The sequence below is a fragment of the Berghia stephanieae genome, chromosome 4, assembly GCF_034508935.2.
Source record: "Berghia stephanieae isolate SIO BIC M18660-M18661 chromosome 4, UCSD_Bste_1.3, whole genome shotgun sequence".
NCBI classification, from domain to species: domain Eukaryota; kingdom Metazoa; phylum Mollusca; class Gastropoda; order Nudibranchia; family Aeolidiidae; genus Berghia; species Berghia stephanieae.
The window spans coordinates 93,476,131-93,488,630 of record NC_088363.1 but is presented as its reverse complement, the minus strand read 5'-3'; the positions used below and the strand labels follow the sequence as shown (position 1 = coordinate 93,488,630).

Here is a 12,500-nt window from a genome sequence, read left to right as displayed (position 1 = left end):
AATGCTTTAGGATGTTAAATTCGAACCTTAAGACACATCAAAAACTTTCGTGATATATTGGTACATTTTTTTTTTTTATCTGATCCCCAAACCTGTTGATTAAAAAAATATTATATTTATGTCATCTTATCGCTTTGCTATCGTGGCCATGAAACCAATTAAATTCCTAATGGGTTGGACTCATGGCCTACTATAGTTACGTCATGGTTGGACTCCGGTCCTTTGGGGGAAAAGGGGCGATAACCAGATATGTGAACAGTGGGAGAAACGGATCTTTTGAGGGTAAAAAATCTGGTTATTTGACATGTTGTTCCTTGTTAAGCATAGAGTAATACTTAGATCTTTTCACAAACATGATGGCTGTCAGTCATCGGATTTCTCCGCAGGATCGGTTTTAATTGATACTCAGAATTCAATTTTTATCTTCTATTATGAGATCCTCCAGTAGGGCTCAGGGGAATGTCATATTATTGGTAATTAAATAATAACGTTGTTTTGAAGAAAGGTCAAAGTGGGGGGAGGAGAAAGGGTGGGTGGGGGGGGGGGGGGCGTGTACAGACTTTGAATCAACTGCCTACAATTTCAATAATGCCATACTGTGAATAAATAAAAAACTCATTAAAAACATTTTATCCACAAAACTTCCCATTTCAATGAATATCGATCGATTAAAAACACCTTCATGATGAATAAAGTCTCAAACCTTGGACTCGAGGGAAATCCCGGGTTTGAGAGTTTTTGACAAGATGGCTTTCATGTCTTGTGCATTTTAATCCATCGATATTTGAAGAACGAGTTTTCTGGTTAAAGTTTTTATTGGGGTTTTTGTCCGAGTACGCCAAATTGGCAGATGGTAATATTAAGTTCTGATAACAACAAGAGATGAAGTGAGTAGGAAAGTGCCAGAAGACAATAGAGAATAACATTTTTTTAAAAATCTCCTTTATTAAGTACCGAGTACTGAGTGAACTTTAACGCTATCCTTAACTATTCCCGTGAGATTCAGGTAAACTAATTGAATAGACATTAAAGATAAAATTAAATAGGTTAGTCGTGACTTTTACCTTCTACCACCAACCCTGCTTTTTCTCGAACAACAATGTCAGCTGTCTTTTTGGCGAAATTCGACCCGACTCCCCACATCAAGAAAGATTCTGACTGTCTATAATTCTCAATGTTGAGATAACTTGAGATAACGTCAGTAATTATTCGAATCTTTGTTGTTGTTGTTTGTTTTTTTTTTTTGTTTTTGTTTTTGTTTTGTTTTGTTTTTTGTTTTTTGCTTGTTTTTGACGGTTTTACGGCGCTTGCAAGCGAATTACAATAGAAGGACATCATTAATTTCTTGTTACCCTTTAGATACGATGCTGGTCCGTTGACAAGTTTCTCTTTCCACCAAATAAAACTTAACCCAGTCAGCCACTCAACTAAGTCAACTAAGTAAAACTAGGGGATAGAAAAAAAAAAAAAAAGAATTCGGCTACTCGCTAATCTGAACCAGTCCTCTTCTTATGTCTGCCTAGTCAATTAATTGGGCTACTTGGTCCTTGCTCAGTGTAGTTTTAAAATAAGTCGTCTTTGAAGGCCATAAGACTCAATAGTGCTGCAGATAATCCGGGTTTCTGTGGTGTCAAACTGACAGTAACAATGGATTTCTATAATTTGGGCATGAAACAAGTCTGTACTAAAGTACTTTCTGCCTGATCTAACAGATCCAGCTACCTAATCACTGCTAGAGGGAGCCAGGAAAGACCAAAAATCGACTTGACCTGGAATCGAAACTGGATCTATCTCTTTCTGTGTCGAGTACTCTACCAAATGGACTATCCCGGCTACTTTGCTGTATACGTGTGTGTATTTGTTGTACAGAAACAAGTGTGTGTGTGTGTGTGTGTGTGTGTGTGTGTGTGTGTTTGTGCATATTATCGGTATAATAATATGTGTGGTCTATCAGTTACATTCACCAAAGGAAATGTATGCAAACGTTACGTGAGCATGAATGCAATATGTCAGATTACGATCTCACTTGTATGCAATGACTTATTATAATATTATGGTGTTCTGTGTATGTATCAAATGTCATGTTTTGTCTAGATGACTTTGACTTTGACACGATACTGATGACAACCATATCATGATTTTGATGATATCACATCAGAGTAAATAGGAGTGATATGTGGGCGGTTTGTGATACCGGGTTCGAGTACGGCCGGCTGTGAAAGGCTCTTCACTCACAGTTTCTCAACATACTCAGGTGCAAAATAAGTACCTGGCCGCAGTTATTTCATCTGTGTTTTTTCTTATGACATTTGATGAATAAATAATCAGCAATAGTTATAATTCATTGACATCGTAAAATATTCACCTAATTCTATTTAGGTATTGAATAGCAAGTGAAATAGGAGAGGACTGAAACGAAGTAAGAACGGCGACAGCTCTGAATCACGGTTAAAACGAGGCTGAATGAAGCTGTCCCCTCTGATTACTAATAATATATAATATGATATCGAATTCGAATTGAGACGGTTGATATTATTTTGAAAATTGATATAAATCGGTGTGTTCTAAATGTGCAGTCATACGTCTTGTTAACAAATCATATCGATGAGTCATCATGAGAACAACAAACTGCTGGGCAGAGTGCCAGAAAAGAATACGAAAACATGCACAAAAATGACTGTCAAATCCATTGAAATTTAAAGCTATCGATTTTTCCCTTTCATGTCTTGTTTTTGTCTTTGTTTTTTTTGTTTGTTTTTTGTTTTGCTTTAATAATTATTTTTCATACATTTCCATATCCTATTACTTATTTTTTCCATTTATCAATATTTTTCTATTTGTTTACTTGGTGATTCAAGTTTTATTAATTTAGTATATTCATTCTTTAGAGCTCGATGTGGTGATTGATGTTGGTGATGGTGATGGTGATGGTGATTGCTTTGTTGGTGTAGGTGGTGAGGGGGGTAAAGATTATTTTTAGGCTAAGAAGGGAAGAAGGGGTAAAGAGAGATCATATGCAAAAGAGGTAAAAGATGGAGCAATTCTTTTTAAAAATCATCTCTACGAGTTTTTCTTGTAATCACCAATAATAATGCAATGAGGTATTTCTCTTCGCTCATAAGAGCAAGGAGCTTCCACCGTTTCAGCCATCGTGAAATGTTCTTAGCTGTCTGCTTTGGTACCTTGTGGGTGGGGATAACTTGTTGGGGCTTCACAAACTGTTGAAAAAAAAATTAAAATTGAGCTTTTATATAGCGCAATATCCGCTAAACGTGCTCAAAGCGCTTTACAAGGGGTACCTGGTCCACAGCAACATTTAACATGTAGGACGGGACATAACGCATGTTAGGCGATAATATTACAATTTTTTCGGACGAAGACAACGCTGTTAACGGCCAGGTACTCATTTTACACCTGAGTACGGTGAGAAAATGTGAGTAAAGAGCCTTTTCCATATGCACCGAACGCGAGGCTCGAACCCAGGACCTTCCGATCCGAAAGCGAGTGTCATACCACTAGATCACATAGCCGCACAATGAACCCATTTGTAACTTGCTTTGAACCGTCAGGGTTTAAACTTCAAACGTTTCGGGCTACTTGCTAGTTCCAGTCCAGGGACTGGCTGGTGATGTTGATGGTCTTTTCTTTCAAAGTGTGGCCAACTCATATTTTGCTCCTTCCCCTTTATTGGATTAAAGTTTTTTCGTGACCAAAATTTTTTCTTCAAATCTGTATCTTTTGTTTTGTTCAGTCGTGTGACGTGGTAGATTCTGTATAATTGAACAGACTTGACGTTAAAATCATAAGATTTATAGTGCCGAGGATACTTTTTTCATGACTTGTCACTCCTTCCAGAACATCCCGTCTTATTTTGTTCCGGGCCAAAATCAAAATGGTCCCATGCAAACCGTGTCCTTGCATATCCTTCTCTTCCACTTAGACTTGCCTTGGAATGTTCCAAGTAAAGTCTTAGTTTGTGGTATTTATTTTTTTTCCTGGAGTTTCAAACTTACAACCTATTATGCATGTATTTCCACAACTCGTGGATTTACTGATTTCTATATCATAAGGTCGGAAGTTCAATACTTTGACAAGGAAGGCTAATTTTGTTGGAATAACGTTTTTTTTCTGTGCGTTTTCGTCTGACATTGTCTCATACACACAATTTCAGGTGATTAAAACCTACTATCTCTGCTATAGATAGTATGAAGTTGACGTCACTCAGGTCTTTGTTATTGATTTTTGCCATCCACGTTTTGAGTAATTCTCACTAAACTGTATTAACCAGACTATAAACGTTTAAGGTTACACATAGTTTTGTGTGTTGGTCCGCAATGTTGAGAGCTTCTTAGCCATGCGTATATCGAAACAACTACTCCTCCGATCGAATTACTGTAAGTGTCATTTCATAGCTTAAGTAGATACCCATATCACTTGATATTCCCAGCTTATGCAATACTTGTGGTAATATTTCGCAAACAAGAGCTAAGGGAACCCTATTCACCAAGTTATATTATGATCGTTAAGCGCTCTACCGACAACTCTGACCCACTTTGACAAAACACAATCGTGTTAATTTTGGTCAGGCATATTTTATTTCAAATAAAGTAGCAGTCGAATAGATTGGTCATTCGTCACAAAGTATCGAATCTATGAGTTTTTAAGAAAGTCTCCGTTTTTATCTAGTTTGAAAAGTTTGCTGTCATCTAAATCATTTGATATTTAAACGAAAAGTTTTATGACGAAGTCCCAGGTTTGAGAGTTTTTGACAAGATGAGAGTCATTTTAATCCATCGATATTTGGAGGACGAGTTTTCTAGCCAAATTTTTAAATAAGGGTTTTTCCAGAGTACGGAATTATAGATGTCGCTGGTTTGGATACATCCTTTTTACATTGTGTCCCACATGGGGCAGTAGGTCCCTAGGAATCAGTTTAAATATGGCCATATCGCAATAATATTATGATAGTTACAGATGTGACTGTCACCATACCTGACCACTGTGAACACCTGCTGGTGTTACTTTGCATCATTATAGAGTGGAATGCCGTGTATCTTTGCAACCAAATTATGAATTTTACCGTTCACCGACAAAACACTATTTTAACATTTTGGCCAGAATCGATAAGACGACTCCAAACTTGTGGAAAAGTTTCAAAGCTGACACATCTTTGAAAGAATTCTTTAAAGTGGAAGTTTTGAGATGGATTGACCAGTCGGGAGTCATCGTAATCGATCGATATTTGATAACAAAGTTTTCTGGACAATACATAAGTTGGAGTACAGCTGGCGACTGGTTTACGTCGAATAGCTGTATTATAATAATGTACATACATGATGCATGTCCTCTTTCTTAGATAATATAGGCAGGGATGGTTTCTACCATGGATTTAACATTTTTTTTTTAAGTAGAGCTGTTTTTGCTGTTGCTTCTGCTCCAGCTGTTGATGATTTTGCTGGTGTTGTTTGTGGGGATTTTCTTTTTTTTTTTTTTTTTTGTGTTTTTGTTTTTTTTGTTTTTGATTTTTGTCTGTTATATGTTTTTGCTGTCGTTGTTTTTGTTGCTTGAGCTGTTGTTGTTGGTGTCGTTGTTGTTGTTGTCGTCGCTGATGCTGCTATTGTTTCTGTTGTTGTTGTTGTTGTTGACAATGACGAAGACGATGACGATGGAGACGATGATAATGGTGTGTAGAAGGGTGGTGGAATTACTTCTCTTGCTGTCTCTCCCTCTCCTCCGCCCTCCGTACCCCCCCCCCCCCCTTTCCGGTCCGAATTATTTTCTCCCAGTTGTGTTGAGCGGGAATGAACATGTCTATTTATTATCCGTATTTCTTCTTCTAGCTTGACTGTATTGATTGTACATTCCGTGTGCGTGACTTTCTGTCTTTGTTCTGGAGTGATGACAATGATGCATCTTTGGTCTGACCCGTGAGTTGTCTTGGATTCTTGGTGCGAGCGTTAAAGAAGAAGTAAAACAGGATGAAAAGAAAAGAAAGGTTAAAGACCTCCCTCACGATCATGAAGCTTTTGTTATCCAAATTTGTCTAGCATTTTCAAAAGGGAACTCTGATAATTTTACACTTAAATTATTGCTTTAGCTCGACGCGTACCTATATGCAGGTTTAATAGCCGAACCTAAATTAACTTTGTTGTAATAGACAATAATTTGCGTCTTTTTAAAAATAGATTTCCATTACAATAATGAACCTGTAATGTATTGGGTTATCATACCTACAAAGAAGTATAGAATAATTGAATGTGCAGAATATGTATTATCTAAATAATTTATCATGACTTTTAAAACGGTTGATTATTAAAGAAACTCAGAATTATAATTTTTTTAAAAACAACAAAAAAATCACTTTGTAACACGATTTTGTTAATAACACAGTTGTGGTCCGTTCAAGTTGATTGTATACACAAAACATCGTGATTTAAAACCCAAACATCTGTGTATTGTAACCTACTTGACAAATTGAACGTGAATAAAGGCGGTGATTTTAATTATTATTTTCAAAAGTATTCTCTGGAGTTTATTCTAAAATACCGTAACTACATATTTTGTCATAACAATTTTTATAAAAAAGTTATTGATGATATATAACATAAAATATCGCTTGTTTTTCCTTTTGTCGAGTTTATGGTTGTCAGATAGTTGTATGAAGTTGTAAGAAGCTCATAACATTGTCATCCGGAAGTATAACGGACCAACACACAAACCTGTGTGTATCCATGAACGTTTATAGATAGTATGCGCTTGGCAAAGAAGCTCATAACATTGTCATCCGGAAGTATAACGGACCAACACACAAACCTGTGTGTATCCATGAACGTTTATAGTCTGGTTAATACAGTTTAGTGAGAAGTACTCATAAACGCGGATGGCAAAAAAAAAAAAAAAAAAAAAACAATAACAAAGACCTGAGTGACGTCAACTTCGAACTATCTATATTTATGCCTTTTGTATATTTTGGTTACAAATACTGTACCACAGTTGTCGGTGAAGCTTTGTGTCAGAATAACGATACTTTTGTTGTTAAACTGGCTTCATGGCAACGCATAGTACATTGTTACCAATGTTTTGACGCCTAAAGCAGCGATCTGCGATCTAATTGTAAGAATCAACGATAAATTGATACAATATTTGCATATATTGATGAACTAGATATTGCTTACAATCGGATTTTATTTAAAATATGTATATATATATATATATATATATATTATATATATATATATATATATATATATATATATATATATATATATATATATATGGAGAGATGAAAGTTATGAAAAAGCAACAGGCTGTGCTTTACAACGGGTAAAACATTTAAATGCTTTCAAATAAAGTATCCGCGTTGATGATATTTTCATATTAATATATACTATGCGTTTGTACATGAGGCCAATTAGAGCATGACAATGCCCAGGGGGGTAATAATAGTAAAACTTGTGAATTGTATTTCCCATTAACACGATAAGGGGTGAAGTGGTCGGTCATAAATTATGATGATAAATTATGATTATTTTTTATTTTTGAAATGTTTTTTTTAAGGGTTTTACGGCGCTTGCGACACATTTAGGTCATGTCAGCACCATTAAAAATTATGTTTAGATATTTAACCAGTTAAATGACGAGCTACGGAAACAACAGCAATTTTTTTTTTAAAACGGTTTAAAAAAATACACAGGAAAACTAGAAGCAGTCTTAACCTTCGGGTAACGATTTAAAGATTTTGGGCCTGAGATGAGAATGTCGCGCTTTTTGGTTTGGATGGTCCCATCTCAGAGTGGGACGAGGTATAGGAAATGAGATTAGCGGAAGAGTAGCGTCCCTTGATTGGACGTCACCCATAGTCTGTGACGTCACCGGTGGAAAAGTTATTAGAGAGAGAAGCGAGGACGAGAGACGCATGTGCACAACCAACATGACGTTCTCTCTCTAATAACTTTTCCGCCGGTGACGTCACAGACTATGGGTGACGTCCAATCAAGGGACGTTACTCTTCCGCTAATCTCATTCCCTATAGTTGTAGTTAAAAGGAGGTAAAATACCCAGATTGTTTTGACGGATAAACCGTGATTCACAATAATTCAGGACGTAGTTTTTAACTTCCTATCGAAAAAAACAAAACAAAACAAAACAGATTTGTTGTTCCGATAATGTATGAAGTACTGTTAACACCGGAGAGGAATTCTATGGATAAACTAATGTCATGTTACTTCATCACCTCACACTGTGAAATGTCTTATCATTTTCAAAGGTGTTTATCACCGTATCCAAATGACCATGACGTGATCTACAAGGGTTAATGGGTCGTCCTGTCGACATCTCGCTCCGACTATCACGCCTTACTAAATGGATTTCCGGTACATTAAAGGTTAACGACACGGCTGGTGGTGATCGTGTTGACGTGAATGAACCAAACAACCAAGGAGTTCACAGGATCGTTTTCATTCGGGGCTCGACGACGACTGTCGAGAGATCGTGGAAACTTACGGCTTAAGTTCATCCTTTGACGGGTTAAGGAAATAGAATGGTGGAACTCCTGGGGTTTTTTGCCATGCAATGAACAGACACTTTTTTGTCCTTCCTACTTTGGTCATAATTACTTCATGTATCATAATATATATTATATAAATATGACCCCCCAGTTTGTCCCAAAAAAAAAATAATGACAAACCTAAGTCTTCAAATAAGGATATATCAGTTTTAAGGTTTAATTGGCAATTTGGGGTAATCTGAATTTATAGGCATGCTAAAGAAACATTTTTCTGACCAAAATGTGATGAGGGTGTTTTGACAATGTATGGCAGATTGGTACTTATCTACTTATATTGCAAGTGACGATCATTCTTGGGACGTCCGATATATATATTTTTTATAATCCTTGAACTGTTTCTCGTTATTTTTATTTCATTCCCTGTTATTTCATAGTTGTTATTTTCTTGTTGTTTTTTTCCCCAGACCCCATTCTAAGCCATCGGATTTGACGAACAGTTCTAGAGAGCTGTACAAGTCATAACTATTTGTTATTATCTTCAGTGGACGCTGCTTATTTTCGAGTCAGGATTATTTCATCTTCAGCAACTTTGTGAGTATTGATTTTCCTCGTTGTTTGTTGTCTAGTCTATTCTATTAAATGGTTATCTCGCTTGCTTTCTGTTTTGTTCTTTTATAAGTGTTTACTTGTTTTAAAGATGGAAATTATTTTTGGATACGTTTTCTTTCCAGTTAATTTTCTCTGGGTCTTGCTTTTCCCGATATCATGATATCACATTGAGTTCTTAGATTTCTCATACAGCGGACGGGAGGCATGTCACGTCTTACATGTTAAGTGTTGCTCTTGGCCAGGGACCTCTTGTAAAGCGCTTTGAGTATGTTTTAAAAAAAGCTCAATTTAAGCTCATTTAATTTAGTAGTAGTAGCAGAAGTAGTAGTGGTGGTAGTAGTAGTAGTAGTAGTAGTAGTAGTAGTAGTAGTAGTCGTAGTCGTAGTCGTAGTCGTCGTCGTCGTCGTCGTTGTCGTCATTTTTGTAGACTCCGGAAACAACGAGGACATAAAATCAGTCCCAAAAGCCTATATTTGACATGTAACCTTTTGGCCTCAGTCCATACAGTTCTATCTATAATGGTTAGTGGTGATGGTGAGACTGATAATATCCTCTTCCTATTCTTTCTTTCTCTCTTCCATCGTTGTTGTGTCGGCATGATGGTGTTGTTTGTGTTTTGGTGATAGTACGATTATGGCGGATCGTCACGGCTCTACCCTATTACTGTGGAAATCAGCATTCCGTTCTCCTCTTTCCGATCTGCTGGGGAAAGCCGATTATGATTTGGACAATAGAAATCACGAGCCCGTTTTGATGGACAGCAGTCAGTAGAGGACAATAGGAGGAAAACATGGCATAGAGATTCTATATGTGTGAAGGGGATTAGGCTGTGATACCGATGGTGTTTCATGATCCTATTCTAGTGTTGCCAACTGGACGAGAAAAAAAAGGAGCGTATTTTCTTCCTTTTTAGTTCTGCGTGTTTTTCTAAATTTGTCCCCCAAAATGGTTTCCTTTATCCTCTACCTTGATAATATATTTACGTCCTCACACGGGTGTGTCTGAGTGTGTGTATGTGTGCGTGTGTGTGTTAACTTTCTGTTTCATGTAATCCCCCAGCAGGCCATGTGGAAGGATAGTTTCGTACAGTACCAGTCGCCTGTTAGCCATAATTCTTGTACTAACACTCTTAAGATATCCATCACTGCCTGTAGCCAGGTACTCATTTACACCAGAGTCGAGTCATTTGACATTTTGATCCACCTTGGAACTCTGGTCCTATCTGGGAATGAAATAACGGGATAGAAATGACATCAAAGCCAAAACGATAATTTTTTTTTCATTTAATTTGACTCAAAAAAGGAATATTTTCATTGATTTTCAAAATGAAAGATACATCAATTTTTGTTACTATACTTGAGCTTAAAAAACTAGAGCCTTTATATAGCGCAATATCCACTAAATGTGCTCAAAGCGCTTTACAAAGGGTCCCTGACCAACAGCAACACGTAACATGTAGAACGAGACATAACGCCTATTAGGCGATTTTTACCATTTCTTCTCGACAGAGACAACGCTGTTGACAGCCAGATACTCATTTTACATCTGAATACTGTGAGAGAATGTGAGTAAAGAGCCTTTTCCAAGGACTCAATTATGCGCCGAGCGAGGCTCGAACCCAGGACCTTCCGATTAGAAAGCGAGTGCCATTAAGTCGGTATTAAGTCGGGTTGGTTAAGATGTTGAAAATTGAATTTATAGCCAGAAATATCAGACTTGTGTTGAGTTTGTATGTTTTATTGAGGAGAATGGATACCATGTTTTAGGGTGCTAATGCCAACAATTTATATTTTTGACCAATCTAACATTTAATTCGGCTTTTAGGCATATGGTACGTTCCGACATAATACCGTTTTGAGACGATGGGTCACATTTGTGTTAATAGTGAAAGAGCCTGCCTTTCCATTGGGAACAAAAATAATAATAAACGTAGTTTTTAATTATTGGCTATTTGGGTCATTCGATATCTGACCTATTACATATGTAAAGCGGTCGGTGAGGTCTCAAATATTGATTTATATTCTATATCACCGTATATAAATCAATACGTGAGACCTCAATGACCGATGTATTGAATATACCATGAATGATTATTCAAATGGCCCAGATGGTCTTTACCAATTCTTACGACTGAAATCACAAAATAATGGCTGCTTGGACTCATCCAGATAATATAGGCAACAATGGGTTGTTTATCTAATGGAACTGTAATATTGTTAGCCTTCACAAAGAAAGAAGTATTTTGTAAACTTTAAGTCTATTAAAAAATAAATAGAAAACCCGACATTCTCAAGAACATCTGTCGAGATAGGGTGCCAAAAAGCGCAAATCGCTGTTTGTTTAAATGTAGATTTGTTGCCATATTGTGTTAGTGAAAGTAACATGTCGGGAAAAGTCTATATCGTCACCCATTATCATTATCCGTCCATCTCGCCATTCGTCAATCCCTCCATTCCTCCACCAGTCCAGCCCTCGATCCGTCCATCTCTCTCTCTCCGCCTGTCAATCCGCCCAACCCGCCATCTGTCCATCCATCCATCCATCCATCCATCCATCCATCCATCCGTCCATCCATCCATCCATCTGTCAATCCATCCATCCGTCCATCCGCCTGTCAATCCGCCCAACCCGCCATCTGTCCATCCATCCACCCGTCCATCCGTCCGTCCATCCATCCATCCGTCAATCCATCCATCTGTCCATCCGCCTGTCAATCCGCCCAACCCGCCATCTGTCCATCCATCCATCCATCCATCCAACCAATCATCCATCCATCCGTTCATTCATCCATCCGTTCATTCCGCCATCCGTCCATCCATCCATCCGTCCATCCATCCATCCATCCATCCATCCGTCCATCCATCCATCCATGTTTCCACGTGAGTATCGCTTGACATAATAATTTACCAGGTTGACATGACACATGAGATACCACGTACGTATACAATCTAAAACGATTAACACATCGTCTCCTATTTCCTAAGCTACGCCTCAACACACTAATTAATAAATGCACTGATAACGGGGGTCACGATAACTATTCTAAATAAAACAAATTCATTCACAGGTCAAGCTGACCACATCATTATCATAGTACAAGATCACAGTAATGTACTACTGACCACTGCGGAAAGTCAGAGTGGACATTGGACATATGGTGACAATTCTATTAATCACTACCTGTCTGTCGGCCATGACCCAGATAATAATATTCCCACCTGCTGTTGGTCCAGGTGAAAAGGCTCACCGTAAAGAGATAGAGAGATATTGATTTTTAAATCTTTCTCCGTCCCCGTTGACCAATCATTTTTATTCGGATATTTGAGATTTAACGCTTTTTTAATTTTGGGTCGAAGGTCGCATAGTGTTCTGGTTTATGCCAAGT

The 12,500-nt window shown here is 37.5% G+C and overlaps 1 protein-coding gene across 1 annotated transcript in view; it reads left to right on the top strand.

The window, feature by feature from the left end:
- LOC144971592 (uncharacterized) overlaps positions 1 to 12,500 on the top strand; it is a 156,792-nt gene that overhangs the window by 53,255 nt on the left and 91,037 nt on the right. Inside the window, exon 3 of the mRNA XM_078912659.1 lies at positions 8,971 to 9,097. The gene's annotated coding sequence lies outside the window, so the exon portion shown is untranslated. The remainder of the gene's footprint in view (positions 1 to 8,970; positions 9,098 to 12,500) is intronic.